The sequence below is a fragment of the Sabethes cyaneus genome, chromosome 3 (assembly GCF_943734655.1).
Source record: "Sabethes cyaneus chromosome 3, idSabCyanKW18_F2, whole genome shotgun sequence".
Classification (NCBI taxonomy): domain Eukaryota; kingdom Metazoa; phylum Arthropoda; class Insecta; order Diptera; family Culicidae; genus Sabethes; species Sabethes cyaneus.
Genome location: NC_071355.1, coordinates 168,838,097 through 168,858,821, shown reverse-complemented (window position 1 = coordinate 168,858,821; position 20,725 = coordinate 168,838,097).

Sequence of the window (20,725 nt, the reverse complement as noted above, 5' to 3'; positions counted from 1 at the left end):
AAAATAAATGCGTCGAAGACCAAATACATGAAGGAAGAGACTCAAAGGAAACAAACGCGCGCCTCCCACGGACGGTAACCGTTGACGGCGACGAACTAGAAGTGGTAGATGAGTTCGTGTATTTGGGATCGCTGGTGACCGCGGACAACAACACTAGTAAGGAGATCCAGCGGCGCATCCAAGCGGGAAATGGGGCCTACTTTGCCCTTCGTAGAACGCTACGATCACGCCGCCGCACGAAGCTAACAATGTACAAAACTCTTATTAGACCGGTAGTTCTATATGGACTTGAAACCGTGACGCTGCTTACGGAGGACATACGCGCCCTTGCCGTGTTTGAGCGGAAAGTGCTGCGGACGATATTTGGCGGAGTACAAACTGAAAGCGGAGAGTGGCGGAAGCGTATGAACCACGAGCTGCAGGCACTGCTTGGGGAGACTCCCATCGTACATCTAGCGAAAGTTAGCAGGCTACGGTGGGCCGGACACGTCGTAAGGATGCCGGACGACAGTGCGGCGAAAATAGTCCGCTTCAACAACCCCACCGGCACCAGGAACAGGGGGGCCCAACGTGCACGATGGCTCGACCAGGTCGAAAGCGATTTGCGACTTCTGAGACGACTAGGAAATTGGCGACGAGTGGGCCAGAACCGAGTTGAATGGAGACGAGAAGAAGAAGAAGAATCTCTCCCAGTCGAGATTTTAACATACAACGACTGGCATGTTAGATCAATATCGTAATTCGAGGCCAAATGGAAAGCTCAAAGATGGTGACGTTAACGACCGTCGTTCGCAGGAAGGAAGACCAAACGCCTTCGAAGGCGCTGAATTGGAAACATTGCTCAATGAGAATTCATGCCAAATGCAAAGGCTTGCTCCAATATTAGGAGTTACCCGTCAAGCCGTTTTAAGAGAATTATATGCCTTGAGAATGATTTAAAAGCAAGGAATATTGGTTTCCTATGATGTATAGTCAAGAGACGTTGAGCGACATTTTTTCGTCTATGAACAACATCTCCAGCAGTAAAAACGGAAGGCTTTTCTTCATCGCATTGCAAATGGTGACGAACAACACATTACAGTGACCCAAAGAAAAGATAGTCGTGGGAACTGCCCGGTTATTCTTCTACATCCTCGCACCGCCAAATATCGGATTCAAATTGATGAAATTGAACTGAGTACTGCGTCAAAAACGACCACAATACGAACAAAGGCACGAAAAATTGATTCTACAGCATGACAATGCTCGGCCTCACGTTGTGAAATATAATAAAACCTGCTGAAATGCAAAGTCTTACCCCATCTACCGTATTCCCCAGAGGCGATATACGATTATTGGTTCTTTAGTTTGATGGTACATGGTCTGACAGATCCGCTCATTCAAAAACAGAAAAAATAGATGAACAATTGATGGAGGGACGGTAGGGGAAAGCAATGAAAATTTTTTGCAATGGTGGGGAAAGAGCGGAAAGGTGAAGGGGAGAGGGTTATTGGTAGCTACGTTTATCAAGTAGTCGTTGTGACTCCTACCTTTTGCCCAATGCTGGAAGGTGCATGGGTCGAACCAAGCTATAATCTAAGATTTTAACCGGATTTAATATTAACGCCTGACCACATTTCAAGGTCAAAGACTAAAACACGAGTTTGGTCTAGAAAAAATAGATTAACTCGCTGATAGCCTCAAAAAAACAAAGATTAATTAAAGTGATGGCATTCGACCTTGGTTGAAAATATAGGAAAATGTTCTATGTTAGTGATGGGCAATATTTTGTATGATTCCTTTGTAACTTAAAATAAAGTACACAATCGCAACAAACTACTCTGTGAAAAACCTTTAGGGAACAGAGCTTGAATCGGCAAGTTGGAGATAGTGGAAATGGGCAAGAAGATATATTTTTTTGGAATATTGTAACTAGTAACCAGCTATAGACTTAACCAAAGGTTTTCTGAGTTGAACGGTATGATAATTATCACACTACACATGCTCTATAAAGCAACTAGCGGTCGTTTCTAGCATGTAAAAAGGCGGATGTTGTGGCATATGATGTGAATAGCAATCGCTTAAAAGACCGAACGTTCTGCTTTAAAATTGATTCTTCACCGAGAAGATGTGGTATCATATTCGCAATCAACAAGCAGCTCGAGAACACTTTTCACAGAACACGATGATAATAGAATTGTGGTAATAGAATTCAATGATTTGCAAACGTTGCCCAGATTTGTCAATACAAATAAGGCGTTTTTAATTATTAATGCTGTCAGAAATTAAAGATTAAAATACGAATTTCCAAAAAGGCAACTTTCAACAGTCTTCGGCTATTTAGCATACGGAGACTGAAAGCAAACAGATCAGATTCAATTGATCATCGAATTATCAATAAAAAAAATTTATCACTGAAAAATCAACCAAAAGTCCATATAAAGTTGACGGTGACAATCAATCAATGAATGTTAAATTGACGAATCTCAGCTCTGCCGATTAAAAATCAGTCAAAGTACAAAAGCATAAACTTGACATCATTATATGGAAACCGCCTCTCATTGTATATTTATGATGTCACGTCACTTTTTGTGTTTTAATGCCAAAGTTCTGATTGTCTCTGAAACGGTGACAATTAATCTATATCGATCTGTAATTACAAATACACCGTACCGAAAATATTCTATTGATTATTCGATAATTGCAAAGTCATCAGTTCACATTCAGGACAATGGAATAAAACACCATTAAGGTATGTTATCCTGGAATCGCGAGTTGATGCGCCGCGAGCAAAAAATTTCGCTTAATTATTTTTATCAATCGACGCCACACGGCAGGGCATCAATGATGCTTTCGATCTGAATTTGCAATTATCGGCAACCGGAGACAGAGTATGTACATCGCAGGATGGCACGGCGAAACGATACGATGATGCGGCAGCTGGCAGCAGCATAACACAATCGGAACCTGATGGAAAAGTTCAGTTCTTTGTCTCGCTGTCTCGGTCTGTTTTGTCAAATGCTTTCGATTGCCGAAAATGGTCATGATTAATGGAATGTTTTCAACAGATTCTCGGTGTTTCGCAGATGTTTTGTTCCACGGTTGTGGCATGGTAAAAGAGGAAAAACCGTGCAATCGTAAATTCAAAAGATCTGACCTTGCAGCATAGGACATGTACTGAACGGATCACATTACGTATTCAATTCGCAAAACTGCTGTGTTACCTGACTCATAACGCACCCCTATTTCCGAAATTCTAAAATCTCTCATGCTTTTATTTTTGGAGTAAACATATAATTTCTTATGTTATATAGTTGATATTTGTATACTCTATTCGAATTAATGATCAATTAAACGAAAAACCACACAGTTTGTGAGTTACGAGACCCTCCCCCGTATATAACGTATATTCGTTATGATTCAGGTAACATAGTAGAAAGTCGTAGTTATGCAAAGCATGTCAGGAAAAAAGGAAATCTTTTACATCTTGCACCATAGCATGAAAAATGATATAAATATAAGAATGCTAATAAAATTTTGTGTTATTGTCGGTCGAGTTATTATTATTAGCCCCGGATAAATTACATTTAGTCTGCTTAATTTTATTTCTTCATCAGTTGTTGGTAATCAGATTCAACAAAAACATTGGAGGGAACCGGAACGAAACACTTCAAATAATGTATGTGTGAAATCCTGCATATTCACCATCTCCATCTCTAACTGACGCTCCCCTTTAACGCGGAAAACTGTCAACTAACTCTGACACTTTCCTTCTGTCTTGTTACACGCTACCGGCAACTACCTAAGTAATGTGTAAAAAACACACATTACACACTACCGGCACTTATATGGTATAAATACCAAGATGCCCCAGTAAGTATTACTCTTTCTGTGTAATTATGTAAAAGCAACTTTTTACAATTGCATTTCCATTGAAAAAATCTCTTCATGAAGCACGTAATCGGATGAACTGCCGAAAATGGAGGGCAAACCCATACAGACTGTCGAAGTAATTACCAATTATCAGTAAAAATATCAAAATTAAATAGATCTGGTTTTGGTTAAGTGGTTTGTTTTTGCATTGTCAAGAACCTTTTACCTTCATAAATGTTGTGCCGAAAGCATTTTTCGATATCTGATCTTGTAGAACGCTTATAGAAAAAACTACGGACCTCAAAGGAAATACATCCCTGTACGAAACTTTAAACGCAGAGTATGGAGTTGGATTTGTATTACAGTTGGATTTCGATTTTGGCAACAAAAACAAATGCGTGTCGCCTGTGTTGCCAAAATCGAAACCGTGCCAAAATCGGGACCCTTTTTCGATATGAAAAAATTTAATGTAAATGCTTTAGAAGTTGACTAAATATCATTAATCACCGATTGCAACCATTTTCTGTTCAAAAAGTCTGACAAGAGCTATCCGTCCGGTGCAAATAAGTTATTGACACCCTGCGGCAAGACGTAGTCCTACGGCAATAAAAATATTATTGTTCGAAACCACATAACTTTTTTCATGAACATACTCAGGGCATTATTTTACCGTCATTTAAAGCATGTATGCGGAAACTGATTGATATTTAAGCATATTTTCGGAAGAAAAATATCTTGTGTTGCCAAAAACGGATACTTTTGTTGCCAAAATCGAGGCATGCCAAAATCGAACCATGCCAAAATCGTACCATGCCAAAATCGAACCATGCCAAATTCGAAATCCAACTGTACATGCAAAACAAATGAAGCGTGTCATTTGGTGGAGGCCTATTAATGACCTATGTGTTGTCTATGTACTTTGAGGATTAAGGGCAAATTCTATAACTATCAGGCTGTGTACATAATGTGTACATACCGACGAACGAGAAACCAGATGACGTCAGAAGAATGGCTATCTGTAGTATCTATTTTACACGACCTACTCTCAGATCGAGCACATTCTGGTTGATGACTGGCACTTTTCTGATGTCACAGATAAGCTTCGGTTCGGACCATTATCTCGTTGTAGGCAAAATTCGTGCCCGGCTGTCCAATGTATTCATATCAAGACTAAGGAGAAAGATACGACAAAACTGTTGGAGGTTATCAGCGAAAGGCGTTGCTGCAGAGTACTTTCGGAAAACTGATGAGCGGGCCAGTGAGAAACTTGGAGTGAACCTGGACGAGTAGTGGAAAAACATCCACGATGCGATCAGTACTACAGCGCGAGAAGTGTGTGCTGCTACTTCCAGTGAGTGCCAACGGGTGACTGACGAGAATAATCGAGCTAGAAGTCATATGTTGACTGTAATTGTGACACGACAGAGCAGGGAGAGATACCGAGACGCTTGAGCTACCGAAAGGAGACTTCTCCGTAGTAAGAAACGCCAGAACAAGGATTGCATTCTTGCGGAGGCGGAGAATTCCTTTAAGACGCACGATACAACTATCTTCTTTAAAATGCTCAGCGGTATCAGGAACAAGACCGAGTCAAATTCTGTTATATGCAGGGAGGAGATCCTGATTACCGAGAGGTGGCCGGGCGTTGGAAACAACATTTCGCAGTACTGTTGAATAGTGAACAAGATTGAGCTGTTAACAGAAACACGGTACAAAATTTTCTACCGCAACTTGTTTTATATAGACTGAGGCCGGTATAGGAAACCTTTTTCGGCGAATACCAGTACGGGTTTTGAAAGGGACGCTCCATGACAGAACAGATGTTTGCCTTGCGACAAATCTTCCATAAATTCCAGGAATACAACTTGCAGGCTCTGCATTTGTCCATAAACTTCAAGGCTGTGTACGATTCGGTTAAACGAAATGAACAGTGGCGGATTATGCTTGTACATGGTTTACCAACAAAATGTATTAGGCTGATACGTGCTAGCCTTGATGGTCCAACATTTTGTGGTTGTGATCCAATCCTGCTATAGCAGGTCATTTTTTCGCCCGCAAACAGATTTTCACAATCACTGTGCCATTTGAGCAGCTGCCGACATCTTTCGGCTCTTGCAACTTTCTGCTCTTTAGCCAAACTGTGCACCCGTTGTTTTTTGAATGGAATCAATCGAAGATCATCTTTCAAAATATTCCCCAGCTAGCATTTTCATATGTATGAAAAAGGTAAAATCAGCATTACGTACAGATATATATGCTAAATAAATCGTATTTCATGGGCAAAATTGGCATATCCGTACTATTTTAGAGGCGATATACGTGATTATGAATAATTTTGACCGTTACGACTATATAAGTGTTTATATACGATAATATGCGATTAAGCGCGAGTCGCTCCGAACTACTCTACGATTTTATGCTGAAAATCGTATGTATGTCAGTCATCGTTATATACGACAGAAAATCAACTTGATCCCACTTTATCCAGCTTTAGTTACGATTTCGATTTTGTTAGGAGATATTTACGATAGTTTTCGTACATTGATATACGAGTTGGTGCTAGCTGGGTCGTCATGATTGACTGCGAAATTCCCAATTTCTTGGGCATCTTACTTCTAGATCTGGTTACCCCGAATTCGCTCTTTTAATCGTTAGATGGTTTTCGGTGCCCTTACAGTGCGTTTACGGCCAGGTTTGGGGAGTATTTTCTAAGAACCGGTTTCCTTGTATCGCTAGTATCGCTTGAATCCTTTCGTTTATCCGTTTCGTTTAAGTTGCTTCAGTTTCTTTAAAGTAATACACGGTCGAAACTTTTTCAAAAGCAGACTTATCACAAGTTCCCTTTAGTGTGTCCATGATTACTACGACTCTTAAACGAATTAAAATTCAGAACAAACCATTTCTGTTGTCATTTGATTGCACTCTAAACGAAAACTATGCAGACACATCTGAGATTAACCCATTTTTAATTAAATACGTCCAAAAACACTAAGAGCTATTACCACTCAACATGCGTAAAAAAATAATTGATTAAAAAAATAATTGAAAACTAATTTATGTACAAACAAGACTATGGATTCCAAAATGTACAAGCAGGAGTGCCTGAAAATCGGGTTCTTCTGTACATGGGGTGATTTATATATTCTGGACAGGCGTTACGCGTTCTCTATTTTGGTAATTTACGACAAAATTAAATGGAAATGTCTAAAATAACGCCTGTCCAAAATAGACAAGTTACCCTTAGCTCATAATGGACTTGTAATGTTTTGGCCTGATTTGGCAAGCTGCCACTACAGTAAAGAAGTATTACAGTTGTCTCGAAACAAAGGGCTGGATTTCTTCGAAAACAACAGTATTCCACCCAACTGTATTCAACTCTACCTAATTGAGAAATATTGTGTCCAATATCAAAATGAAAGTGAAACAAAATGGACGCTGAGGTTAACCAACAGAGTGTCCAAATATCCAAAGTGGTATTCCAAGAAAAGTTCGAGATTTCATTTAAAACAAAATCGTAATGATTTTTTCGCCTTTATTCTTTAAAGTGTGAATTACCTTCATGTGGGCTAATGAAAATTTTTATTTCATTAATATGGTTTCGAAATAGATCCGTCTTTTTGTGTCCAATATGAAATGGCCCAAGCTTTATTTTTAAAAAATGTAAATTTTTGGCTCAAAAGCGTCTTACTGTTAACTAGGCTCCCACAATTTTTTACCAAGTTGTTTATAACAAACACGAAAAAGGTTTCCCGACGCGCCGGAAAACCGGCAGACTGAACTCCTCCTTTACTCTCCTAAGCCAAATTTGATTAAAGACGCTCACCAGGAGTTCTATATATTTTAATTGTATATCCCGGCTTACCTTTGCGGTCCTTTTTTTCTGTTACGTTACAGTTCTACCAGAAAATTACTGCAGTCAAAATCTACAACCCCCTGAGAATCTTACCAGTCCAGTCTTGTTGGAAAAGATCAAACACAGACGGCTCTGGGTTTCCAGCCGGGACAGGAAGGAGTCGCCATCGAGGCAAATTAAACATCCGTCTTTCGGTCGCCGTCGTGGGTTCGATATGAGCTCTGTAGTTTCAAATTGTTTATCCGTGAAATACTTGTAAGTCAGGCATGCCGTGGAACAGCGGCTTTGTTGATGGCTGGAAGGTTGTTTTTGCCTTACCGTAATGAGCGTTAAATTGGTAACTGTTGGAAACTCCAAATCAGTTTTTCTGCACATTTCATTATAATGCATGCAACCTATTGCTTCGCACCTTTCATAGAAACATATTCACATTCAGAGATCTTTTACGTAATAATCACGAGTTAGCAGACTCTAGTATTGAAGGAGTTATGAAGCAAACTTGAATTTCAAGCTTTCAAAAATTGTTTAGAATTTAATGGCATGAATATAAGTTTGGAAATCATAAAATTCTTTTCTTTAAAATCTATGGATTGCGTCACACTGCAACCACTTTCCCGCTTATACCAAGAAAGAGACGATAAAACAATCTTAGTTTTAAACAAATTATAGAGCTTTATGGAAAAACATTTCATAGAGCATATTCTTAATTTCATACACGTCCTTTCACGACGTCATTCTAAAATGAGAAAACGAGTGCTTCCGCTTATCAATTTTAATTTTGCTTGCAATGCCGTCAGTTATTAGCCCTGCTATTACGTTTCTCTTTCGAAAATTGCCTCTCTGTTTAGACAGGCTTCTGCACAGCGTACAATCCCTCAGGCACAACACTAATAGATTTCGCCTAGCTTTGGCTAAACCTTGATACGAAATATTAAAGTGTCACACGGTGAACGACCTCTGCATTCTTTTTAATCCAACTAGACGAAAAATCAAAAAAACCGCCTCCAGTGTTTTTCCAACCTCAAAACCTAGTCAATTTGCTCTTTGAACTTGTTCAAGACAGCTTTGGCCGAAAACCGCAAAGTTATTTCGCTTCATGGGAATAAACCCAATCCCTTATTAATTGAGTCTAATCCCGGCTGGGGACACTTTGGCTTAAGTGAATTCGATGTACTGCAACTCTTACAGGCTGTGGCTCTACGAGTAATGTCTGTCCTTATGCATAAGAACAAACCGTAGCAAAGCTGTAAAGAAGCGGCTTTGGTTGCTGGCGAGAAACTGAAGAACAAAGAATTAATTTCTTTCTGATGGTATTATTGCAGATGCTGGATTACACAGTCCCTCTCTCACTTTATATCTAACCAAAGCACGATGTTCTTGTTATCTCACTACGAGTAATTAATTTGTGGATTTATATTGGAAAACCACTGTAGGTTGCACCCGCAGTAACAAAAATCTCTTATCTACAAACGTTTTCGTACCACGTTCCGGTCCGGTTTATCCCCACTTTCAGACACCGACGGTGTCCTATCACGACTAACGCTAAATGTTAATTGCTGTAATTAAGTGAAATTAAACTTTTAAGGAGCAAACACTAGAAGTAACGCAAAAGCTTCAAAAAGCGAAAATTAATTATTCATTATCCCGTGAGTGTAAAAATGTAGACTAGACACAGGATAGTTGTTTTTAATGGTCCTTTTCCCAGCAGCAACGGTAAGATACTATTACTGTCATCAGGATATCCCTTTTTTAGAGAAAGTGTCTATTGAGGGCTGACATCAAATTTGTCCTCCACCAAAACCCAACTTCTTTTAACCGCGGACAACACGATCCGAGCAGAATAAAATCCATTAGAGTAAACTCACAACATCATTGACAAACTTTCTGGGTTTCGGTAAGCCACAAATCGAAAAACATACCAAAAGCAAATGTTATGTAAGCCGCAGCGACACGTATGTAGGTGCACCTACACATCACATTGCGGTTTACGACAAATATGCAATGGAATTTGCAATGACAACACATCCTTTGGGATCGGTAGTTACTCGACGATTTCTTCAATGGCGTAAAACGAAAATATGAGCAAGAACAGCCAGTGCTGGCTCTATTTGCACTAGGAAATCCATAAATAGATGTGCTTGGGAGAACCAGGTACCACCATTCGATTTGATACTGATTTGAAAAAATATGATTGTCAATGGCGAATCTGGTCAGATTTGATGTATATTTTTATGAGCAAAAATATTTTTCGACAGATTATCAAGGTTATTGTACTGGACAACCAGAAAATTTTCTGTTTACTCATTGCTATAAGTGTTATTATATTATCATTGAATTTGTCAATTGCCTAATTCTGAACTATGATGAAAAGTTTTAAAGTTGCAAAGGTCTAATAATAATACCAAATTCCGCAAAATTCCGAACTGATTGCTAGAAAAATGATAAAATTAAAGGCATTGCAATGCAACATCCATGAAGAGACAATGAGGCTTCAACAGCATCCCAACAAACATTTTTGTTGTATAATAGCTTATCAAGCACCTGTTTCCCGGTAATAAGCTATACAATGGTTGAATATGGTTTAAGCTACTATTCAATAAAAATGGGATCTGAGTGTACAGTTTTTGGGCCCGTGACTTTTGCCGTTCGTCACGATTTGGAGCCTTTTACACTTTGTACGTATGCAGTCCCTTCCGTTCCTAGGCTCTCTGAACGAAAGACTTGCACAGTTTCAACTTTTTGGCAACATCCCTGACCGAAGCATTGGGATTTTCCTTAAACGTTTCCACGAGACACTTGTGATCCAGATCATCAATAGAACATCATTCTGACGGCATTTCTACTTCCGTTTGATGCTCAGAGTTTCGTAGTAACGTTTAACCACACGACTCACAATTGAGTGCACCAATCTGAGTTATTTCGCGATGTGCTGATAAGCTAGTTTAGGATTTTCCAGGTGCTTGCGCAAAATCAATTCACGATGTTCCTTTTCGGGTGACGCCAATTTTTCCAGTTTTCGTAAAACTGACAGCGATAAAAATGCAGTGTAAGCAATACACTCGCAACTATTTTTACCCAAATTTTCAAGAAAAAATACCCAATGGGTAATTTTTCACAGCGTTTCTTCCATGGTGTAGTTTGATGTGGGACACCCTTTACATCAGTGGTGCCCAGACATAGGCATGGTGCGGGCCAAATTAGATCGCCCATGAATACCGCGGGCCGCCATAATATCTAGTCATTTCTGTGCATAACCAAATGTAAAATATGCAACAACAAAAACCATTTTCTAGGAATCACCACAAGATTTAAACCGGAAAGCATTCAGATTCACAACATGCATGAGGCATTACGACTAAACTGAGGGATTTCCAAGTCATCGAAAAATATTCTCATAAGTCCACCATCTTTCAAATCAGTCCGCGGGCCGCACGAATCATCTCGAAGGTCCACATGCGGCCCGCTGTTTGGCCATCACTGCTTTACATGCTGCATGCGTTATATACAACATTTTTAAAAGTGGTAACATTCTATACATCTGGCTATAGCTGGTAAACGGCTGGATAATGCGGAATATAGACCCCATACTGGTCGTTAGCCTCTTATCCATTAACTCCGATCCCGACCTGCTCGTGGTACCAGCCGGAATACGAGCAACCTTAGCGGAGATAGGGTAACCAAACCCGGTGGAAACTAAGGTCGTATACTAACCGGGAAGGAGGTATAGTGAGTCTCGGCACTATAAGATGGCAGCCCCATCGCGAGGCTCGGTAGTGTTGCGCCAGTACGGCTACACACCTAAATTAAATTACAACTAACAACTTTCAAGCATATTCGGAGCGGAATATTCGGCATCGACCTAGGCGACGGAACAAGGAACACGAATGGAGACTCGGTACTTGGAACTGCATCGATATATTTCGCAGGTTGCGAGCGGGTGCTGATTCAACAGCTTGAACCCCGCAAACTCGACATCGTAGCTCTGCAGGAAATCTGCCGCAAAGGAGAGAAGGTATGGAAGATCCGTGGTGGAAAGGCCCAGTTTTACCAGAGCGGTGGCGCTACCAACGAACTGGGAACGGGCTTTGTAGTGCTGTGCGGAATGCAGGATCGCGTGATAGATTGGAAGGCGATCAACGAGAGAATGTGAGTATTGAGGATAAAGGGCCGTTTCTACAATTATAGCATCATTAACGTGCACTTCCCGCACGAATGTAGACCCGACGATGAGAAAGAAGCGTTCTACGCGAGGCTAGAGGCAACGTACGACAGCTGCTCGTCACGGGTTATCGGGGATATGAACGCCCAGGTCGGTAGGGAAGAAATGTATAGACCGGTAGTAGGACCCCATAGCCTGCACACCGACACAAACGATAACGGCCAACGATGTATAAACTTCGCAGCTTCCCGAGGCCTGGTGATCCGAAGCACCTTTTTCCCGCGCAAGGATATCCACAAAGCCACCTGGAGATCACCTGACCAACGTACAATGAACCAAATTGACCACGTTCTCATAGAGGGCCGGTTTTTCTCTAACATCACGAACGTACGCTCCCGTCGGGGTGCGGATATTGATTCTGACCATTACCTAGTAGCAGTACATGTGCGCTCAAAGCTGTCCACCGTATACCGGACACGTCAAAGCCTCCCTCCTCGGCTGAACATCAGGCAGCTAGATAACCCACAAGCTGCCGAGAACTACGCGCGAGTACTGAATGAGGCACTGCCTTCTTCCGAGATGTTAGGTGCTTCAAACCTCGAAGACGGTTGGGGCAGAATACGCTCGGCCATCGGAGAGGCCGCTACCGCTGCACTAGGTATTGAGCCTCGGAGTACCCAAAATGATTGGTTTGATGGGGAATGCCAACAAGCGGTGGAGGAGAAAAAAATGCTTGGAAAAATTATCTAAGTATTGCCACTAGGGAGAACCTGGCCAAATACCGACGAGCTAGGAACCAGTTGACCACGATCCTGAGGAGAAAAAAGCACCAAAAGGAGGACAGAGATCTTGAAGAATTAGAGCAATTATTCCGAGCTAATGACACGCGCAAGTTTTATGAGAAGGTGAACCAAACTCGGAAGGGCTACACACCGAAACCTGACATGTGTAGGGACGAGGGAGAGAATCTAATCACAAACGAGCGCGAGATGGTCGACAGATGGAAGCAGTTCTTCGATGAACACCTCAATGGCGAAGTCGCAGAAGGAGGCGGAACGGAAATTAACCCATGGAAGATAGTAATGTCCTAGCACCAGATCTCCAAGAAGTCAAACGAGAAATCGGGCTGCTGAAGACCAATAAAGCCGCTGGGAAGGACCGCCTACCGGCAGAGCTTTATAAACATGGCGGGGAAACGCTAGCAAAGGCTCTACACTGGGTTATTTCGAGGATTTGGGAGGAGGAAAAGCTACCGGAGGAATGGATGGAAGGAGTGGTTTGTCCCATCTACAAAAAGGGTGATCGGCTAGACTGCTGCAACTATCGTGGCCTTGGTAAGCGCCGCCTACAAGGTACTCTCCCAGATCCTGTTACGCCGGCTGTCACCGATAGCACAAGGTTTCATAGGGAATCATCAGGCGGGTTTCATGGGGGTTCGCGCCAGGGTTGGTGATCCGCGAGAAAACTGTGAGTGGCATTCAACTTTTTCTCGGTATATGAAACGACATCGTCTATCAATGTATTGCTATATTCATCGTACGATGCTGCTCCGTGTGTGAGCACAATCGGCAATCCTGTGAGTTAATTCTCTCTGTATTGTATCCTAAACGTATACGCGCCATGGGGAATACGATTCACTCTCTCGTGATTCGCTCTGTGTGTAAATATCACGGAAAAGGATCGCCAGGCGATAATTTTCGCAGATGAGAAAGGATTGCGATCATTGGATGATTATCGTTCTTTTTTCGCTTGGAAAAAAATGTAAGATTTTTCGGTTATGGATATTTTTGTTGCAATTGTGTTGGCGAATGGAGAATATAGTGATGTCTGATATTGTTTTAATATAAATACAAGGCAGCAATTTGCTGTTCATTAAAATGTTTGCAAAAAATATTATGGCTGAATTAAACAGATGTTCAGCAAGGTTTGAAATTTAAGAACGAGGTAGCGCGTGGAAAGCAAAGATTTGAATGGCCCTGCACGTTTATAAAACCGCTTTGCGTACTCAGTTGCGTTGATACACTGTTATTCTGGTTATCTATATCACCACCTCTGTGGATTTGGGGCCATTATATAGTGGGATTTCACATTTGGCATAGTTCAATTTTGGCGTGCCTCGATTTTAGTACACTCAAATCTCGTTTTACGTCCACTATTGGGGGGACGTAAATCAAATCGGTCGTAAAAAAAGTGGACGTTAATTCAAATTTCGGACGTAAAACGAGAGGACGTTAATTCAAATTTTGGACGTAAAACGAGAGGACGTTAATTCAAGTTTTGGACGTAAAAAAAGTGGACGAATTGACATAATTGGTTCCAACATGGAATAACTCGTGATCCTGACCGTATAGCACGTTGGTGTCTTCGACAAAGTTGTTTAGCAGATCAAGGGCTTTTCGTCGGATTGTATGGATTATAGAATTGTCTCACTACGTGGCGCTAGTGTATATGTAGTACTCTTATGCAGGCCATATCTTGCGCTGCTGACTATCTAGAATGTTGCGGTCTTCGGGAAGGTTACTCAAATGACTGACACCTTCAAGATGGTATGGAAAATAATGCAGAATTCGCTCATTACGTGGCGCTAGCGTATATGTAGCATTCTTATACAAGCTGTATCTGGCGTTGCTGACTATTTAGAAAGTTACGGTCTTCGGGAAGGTTACTCAAATGACTGCCGCCTTCAAGATGGTATGGAAAATAGCGCAGAATTGACTTACTACGTAGCGCTAGCGTATATGTAGCATTCTTATACGAGCTCTATCTGGCGTTGCTGACTATTTAGAAAGTTACGGTCTTCGGGAAGGTTTCTCAAATGACTGCCGCCTTCAATATGGTATGGAAAATAGCGCAGAATTGACTTACTACGTAGCGCTAGCGTATATGTAGCATTCTTATACAAGCTCTATCTGGCGTTGCTGACTATTTAGAAAGTTACGGTCTTCGGGAAGGTTTCTCAAATGACTGCCGCCTTCAATATGGTATGGAAAATAGCGCAGAATTGACTTACTACGTAGCGCTAGCGTATATGTAGCATTCTTATACAAGCTATGCCTTGCTCTGCTGGCTATCTAGAAAGTTACGGTCTTCAGGAAGTTTCGGAAAAATTTCTGTTTTATTTTGTATGAGAGTCCTTATCCTCGTACCACAGGAGTAAGGGGTCTCAAAGCATCGTAAAATAAATTCATGTCTCCAAAAACACCCACAAGCCAAATTTGGTTCCATTTGCTTGATAAGTTCTCGAGTTATGAGGATACTTATATTTCATTTGTATGGGATCCCCCTTCTTAAAGAAGGCAAAGGCCTAAATTCACTATAGAAAAAAATCTTGCCTCCAAAACCCCTTACATGCCAAATTTGGTTCCTTTTGCTTGATTAGTTCTAGAGTTATGAGTAAATTTGAATTTCATTTGTATGGGAGCCCCCCCTCCAAAAGAGGGAAGGGGTCTCAATTTATAATAGAAAAAATTCTTGGCTTCTGAAACCTTTATATGCCAAATTTGGTTCCTTTTGCTTGATTAGTTCTAGAGTTATGAGTAAATTTGAATTTCATTTGTATGGGAGCCCCCCCTCCAAAAGAGGGAAGGGGTCTCAATTTATAATAGAAAAAATTCTTGGCTTCTGAAACCTTTATATGCCAAATTTGGTTCCATTTGCTTGATTAGTTCTCGAGTTTTGAGGAAATTTGTGTTGCATTTGTATAGGAGCTCCCCCTCTTACGCCCTTCTTAAAATTGCTCTTTCATCCACCCTTAAAATTGCTGGTCATTTCATCTATCCAACGACATATAAATTGTTCAGTTTCGTTCAGTAGTTTAGTAGTTATTCGCATTTGAAATCTTTCATTCAAACGTTACACTTCTATTTTCGTTTTCACAAAGTGGTACCCAGTTCCAGTATAGTAAACAAAGACGTAGTCCTACGTCAAAATATTTTAAATGTTTGAGCAGTCAATGAAAACCTTGAGCTTTAACTCCATATTTGGTACCAAAATAATAAAAATCAATTCAGTGGTTCAAAAGTGATAAATTATTAAAGAAGGAAAACTTGGCAAAGGTTGGGATTTGGGACCACTCTTTCTCAAAACGGGGCTCCCTAAGTGCCAATTGAAAAAATACGGGTGTAAATTTTGTAGAATTTTTATGGACGGTTGACCAAGCGGGAAAGCGAGGGATAAAAAATACACAATCATCCAACATAATTCAACTGTTAGTTGACGCTTTACAATTTATTCCATATAACTTGGACTGACATTTAAATATAAAGAATGATAAAACCATTTATTTGGTAGTAAAATCATTAAAATCGATTTGGTTGTCCCAAAGTTATTTGAAAATTGATTTTTAGGAGAGGGCCTCAGAAAAAGCCAACCTAAACGCCAAACGAAAAAAATACAAATCTAAAATTGTTTTAAAAACCAAAAAGGTTTACTAAATTTGAACATGATTAAAGCACTTCTGAGTTTTGATAGATCCTTTTTACAATAAATTGCTGAGTATGTATAGGTAAGTTGTATTTAGTTACGTCCTTTTAAAGTTTTAAAGGGTAGATTGCTCATATAAAGTAAATAAAAATCATCAATTACACTTCCGCAATGAACATAAATCGCAGCCTGTATTGTAATTGTTTTGCGAAATATGAGAAGTTTCGAGCCGGATTAAGTTGCCGTCGAGGGAATGACTACTTTACGACCTAAACCGAATCACATCATCCGTGATCTCAAATCACACTAGAAATATTCAAAATTTTACAATTGTTATCTCTTCCTCTTTTGCATCCGCCAACGCGGTTCGATACAAATCCACCTGCAAAGTCAAATCACACGTTAAGATAGCAATTTCAAACCTAGTAAAATATTTTAAAATGAAGTCTATTATGTTAAAAGACGTAGTCCTACGTCAAAATTATCAAGCTCATTTTTATGTAATAACGGCCATCTTAGTGTTTACACAGCTGTGCTAGTGGTATACGGCTTCTATTTGCCAATATCAATTCAAAATTATGCGTAGGTACCCGCCGCTCGTGGATTCCTGTGTTTGCTGCTTGCGATAAAATTTTCTTCCGATCGCTGTACTGCATTATCGCCAAGTGATTCGATCGGAAGTTCAAGACTCATCACTCACTCGTATCGGGAAACGATAATTATCGCCGATCCGTTCACTCGGAGAGAATCAAATATGACACACGCAAGCGGCGATACACACACAAAGGTTTATCGGCGATAGAGGTTCACGTGTTGTTCTTTCGCCTTATACTTTTGCGTCTTTGGTTCTCTTTTCGCAAGAAGATACAAGCATGTCGTGATCTGCATGTATTGAATCGGCAAATGAATGGGGAGTGAGTGAGTTTTGATACGATTCGAACCAACCTTGGTTCGCGCAACTATGGACCAAATTTTTACTATCCGACAGATCTTGCAGAAATGTCGGGAGTACAACGTGTCCACGTTGTCACATCACATCTTTATTGATTTCAAAGCAGCATACGATACAGTCGATCGAAACAAGCTATGGCAGATAATGCACGAATACGGTTTTCCGGACAAACTGACGCGACTGATCAGAGCTACATTGGATCGAGTGATGTGTTTCGTACGCATCTCTTGGACACTCTCAAGTCCCTTCGAGACGCGGCGAGTGTTGAGACAAGCTGACGGTTTATCCTGCATGCTGTTCAACATCGCTCTTGAGGGGGTGATCCGTCGAGCGGGCATCGAAACGAGAGATGACTTCGATATCATTGCAAGGAACTTTGCGACGGCGGAGGCAATCTACGCCAGACTGAAACCGGAGTCTAGGAGAATTGGGCTAAAAATAAATGCGTGAAAGAAGAGGCTCAAAGGAAACAAACGCGCGCCTCCAACGGACGGTAACCGTTGACGGCGACGAACTAGAAGTGGTAGATGAGTTCGTGTATTTGGGATCGCTGGTGACCGCGGACAACAACACTGGTAAGGAGATCCAGCGGCGCATCCAAGCTGGAAATCGGGCCTACTTTGCCATTCGTAAAACGCTACGATCAGGAAGCATACGCCGCCGTACGAAGCTAACAATGAACAAAACTCTTATTAGACCGGTAGTTCTTTATGGACTTGAAGCCGTGACACTGCTCACGGAGGACATACACGCCCTTGCCGTGTTCGAGCGGAAAGTGCTGCGGACAATATTTGTGGGAGTACAAACTGAAAGCGGAGAGTGGCGGAGGCGTATGAATCACGAGCTACAGGCACTGCTTGGGGAGACTCCCAACGTACATCTAGCGAAAGTTAGCAGGCTACGGTGGGCCGAACACGTCGTAAGGATGCCGGACGACAGTGCGACGAAGTCCTCTTCAACAACCCCACCGGCACCAGGAACAGGGGGGGGGGCAACGTGCACGATGGCTCGACCAGGTCAAAAGCGATTTGCGACTTCTGAGACGACTAGGAAATTGGCGACGAGTGGCCCAAGACCGACTTGAATGGAGACGAGTGCTTGAAACAGCACGAGCCACCCCGGCTCTATGCTGCTGAATTAGAAGAAGAAGTAGTGCAAATAGAATGTATTGTTTTATGGCAAGGATGTGCTGTTGAAAAAACCGGATCGAATAGGTAAAATGTCGCCGTCGGGTTGGTAATAAAAATAATCTTTGGTTGCTGTAAGGATATAAGACAGCATCAGTTTTGTTCTTGATTGTTTGATTGAATGATTGTTTGGTTAATTTATTTCCAAATGCACGTTTTCGCCAAGGCAAGAAAATACACATATTTGCGATCTTATTGTTATCCCAAAGAAGCTTTAAAAGTATTAAGCTTAGGTAACTTATTTATTGGAAACTCGGCTGTATAATCTATTACTCTTTTGATTTTATGATTGTTTTAGGCAGTTAGATTTTCATGCTGATGAAATATCTAAACGTAAATATCTATACTATTGTAAAGTTATTATTACTAGAACCTGGAATGGTCAGTGCTATCTTAGGTTCTCTTTTCTAATGGCTTCCTTCATATTATATCCCATCACGATGGATGAGGTGTAATCATTATAAAAACAATGGTTTGCATAATTTATAGATTCACAGGTTTTAATATTAAATTTGCATTCAACATTTAAACATTGTTCGACCTGCAGAAGCTCACTAATTGATCCTTTCTGAACTATGCCAACAATTAGCAATGAAGCTATTAGCTGGTACATCATTATCATTACACAATTTTACTTGTATTACAAACTCCAACTTACCACTAAATTACCAAGATTTTACACCATCAAGTCATCGTTTCCATCATGAATTAATTATCACGCTTTGCTAATCCTGAGACTTTCAACAGTGTAAACATAACCATTGACTAGATACATAAAATGCATCGCCTTCCATTCGGTTCGATTGAATATCCCCCATTATGTACACAAACGACATAATTCATTGCTAATTCAATCGGATCAACAATGGCATTAGCAGCAGCGGCACCAGCATCACCAGCAGCATCTGCTCAAACGGCGCCTAAGTATGACTCATTCATCAGTCTCGGGTTGCACCGGAGCAAGAAATCAAATACATCAGTTCAATGTTTGAATTTCCTCTTACCGTTGAGACTGCATCCACTGGGCAAACCGTCTCGGTTTGACCTAATAACTGCTCTGGCAGTCACCAGTTGTCGTTCGTTCAGCTTTTCGCTATTTACAGTTTGTCATCTATCAAAGTAACACTGACAAACTTACAACCATTTGCATGCTGGCTGGGAGAAGAAACGTCCGATGCGTCACGAGATTCCGAACATTGCGGACTGATATCAATCTATACCTTCCGAAAAAGCTGCACCAATTGCAGCAATAAATAACCCTAGCTAGGGCAGATTCGTATGATGGAATTTCTGCGTGGTTGGGTCCTATGGAATGTCTGCCGTGATGCGAAAAGATTATCAGTCGGGTGGGGACCATTGGTAAATCATACGCAGTACGACAAAACGGCTCTTACATAAGACAGTGAAGACTAATTAGGCAGATTAGCTGGTTTTATTATCAAACCATTAAAACTTGACCTTTGAGCAGAGCAGGGTACCGCGGTACTTCAGTTACTTTGAAACTCTCTAGTAAAGGACAATTGCATGAAATTACATAAATGCATAAATGATTACGCTGGGAAGCTTGAGCAGTTTTCAATAGATGAAATTAACACTGACGCCACATTGCTTTTTTGTGCACAATCACATGGGTTACCTTACCGTTGATGGTGTCTGACGGTCAATCGGAATTTGGCTTTAATCCTAGCATAGCATAAACGTCCAAGAAACATTTTTGCTGTATAAAAGCTTATCAGGCGCTTGTTCCAAGGCTATTAGCTCTTCAATTGTATAATAAGCTACTCTTAAAGAAAAGTGTTAGTTGGGTGCAACGCAGTAAGCGAAAAATGACGCTCAGATATTAGAAAATGTATGTTACAAGGTCAAACAATCGTCAAACAATTACCAAAGAGCATAGAAAAAATATTCTTCGTCACCTTCGTGATGCCCCAACAAACATTTTTGTTGAATAACAGCTTATCAAGCGCTTGTTGCCCGGGAATAGGCCATACATTGGTTGAATAAGCTACTATTCAACAAAAATGTTTGTTGGGGCATCAGTGCAATACAAGTGGCCGAAGATGTAAGCACTAGAAAATAGACTTATCCATCACGACAATACTCTGGTACAATCATTGCATTGCATTATTTTTAGGTTTCGTATTCTACTAAGACGCTCCAAAAACTTCAGACAATCATTGCACTTGATTCACTTTTTTTAGGGAAAACCATACTCTGTAACTGTAGTTCAACAAGTTTCTTACTCTTCTAATATGGCCTTCTGATACTTCTGTCTGTTCTTCGAAATGAAGAGGCTACAA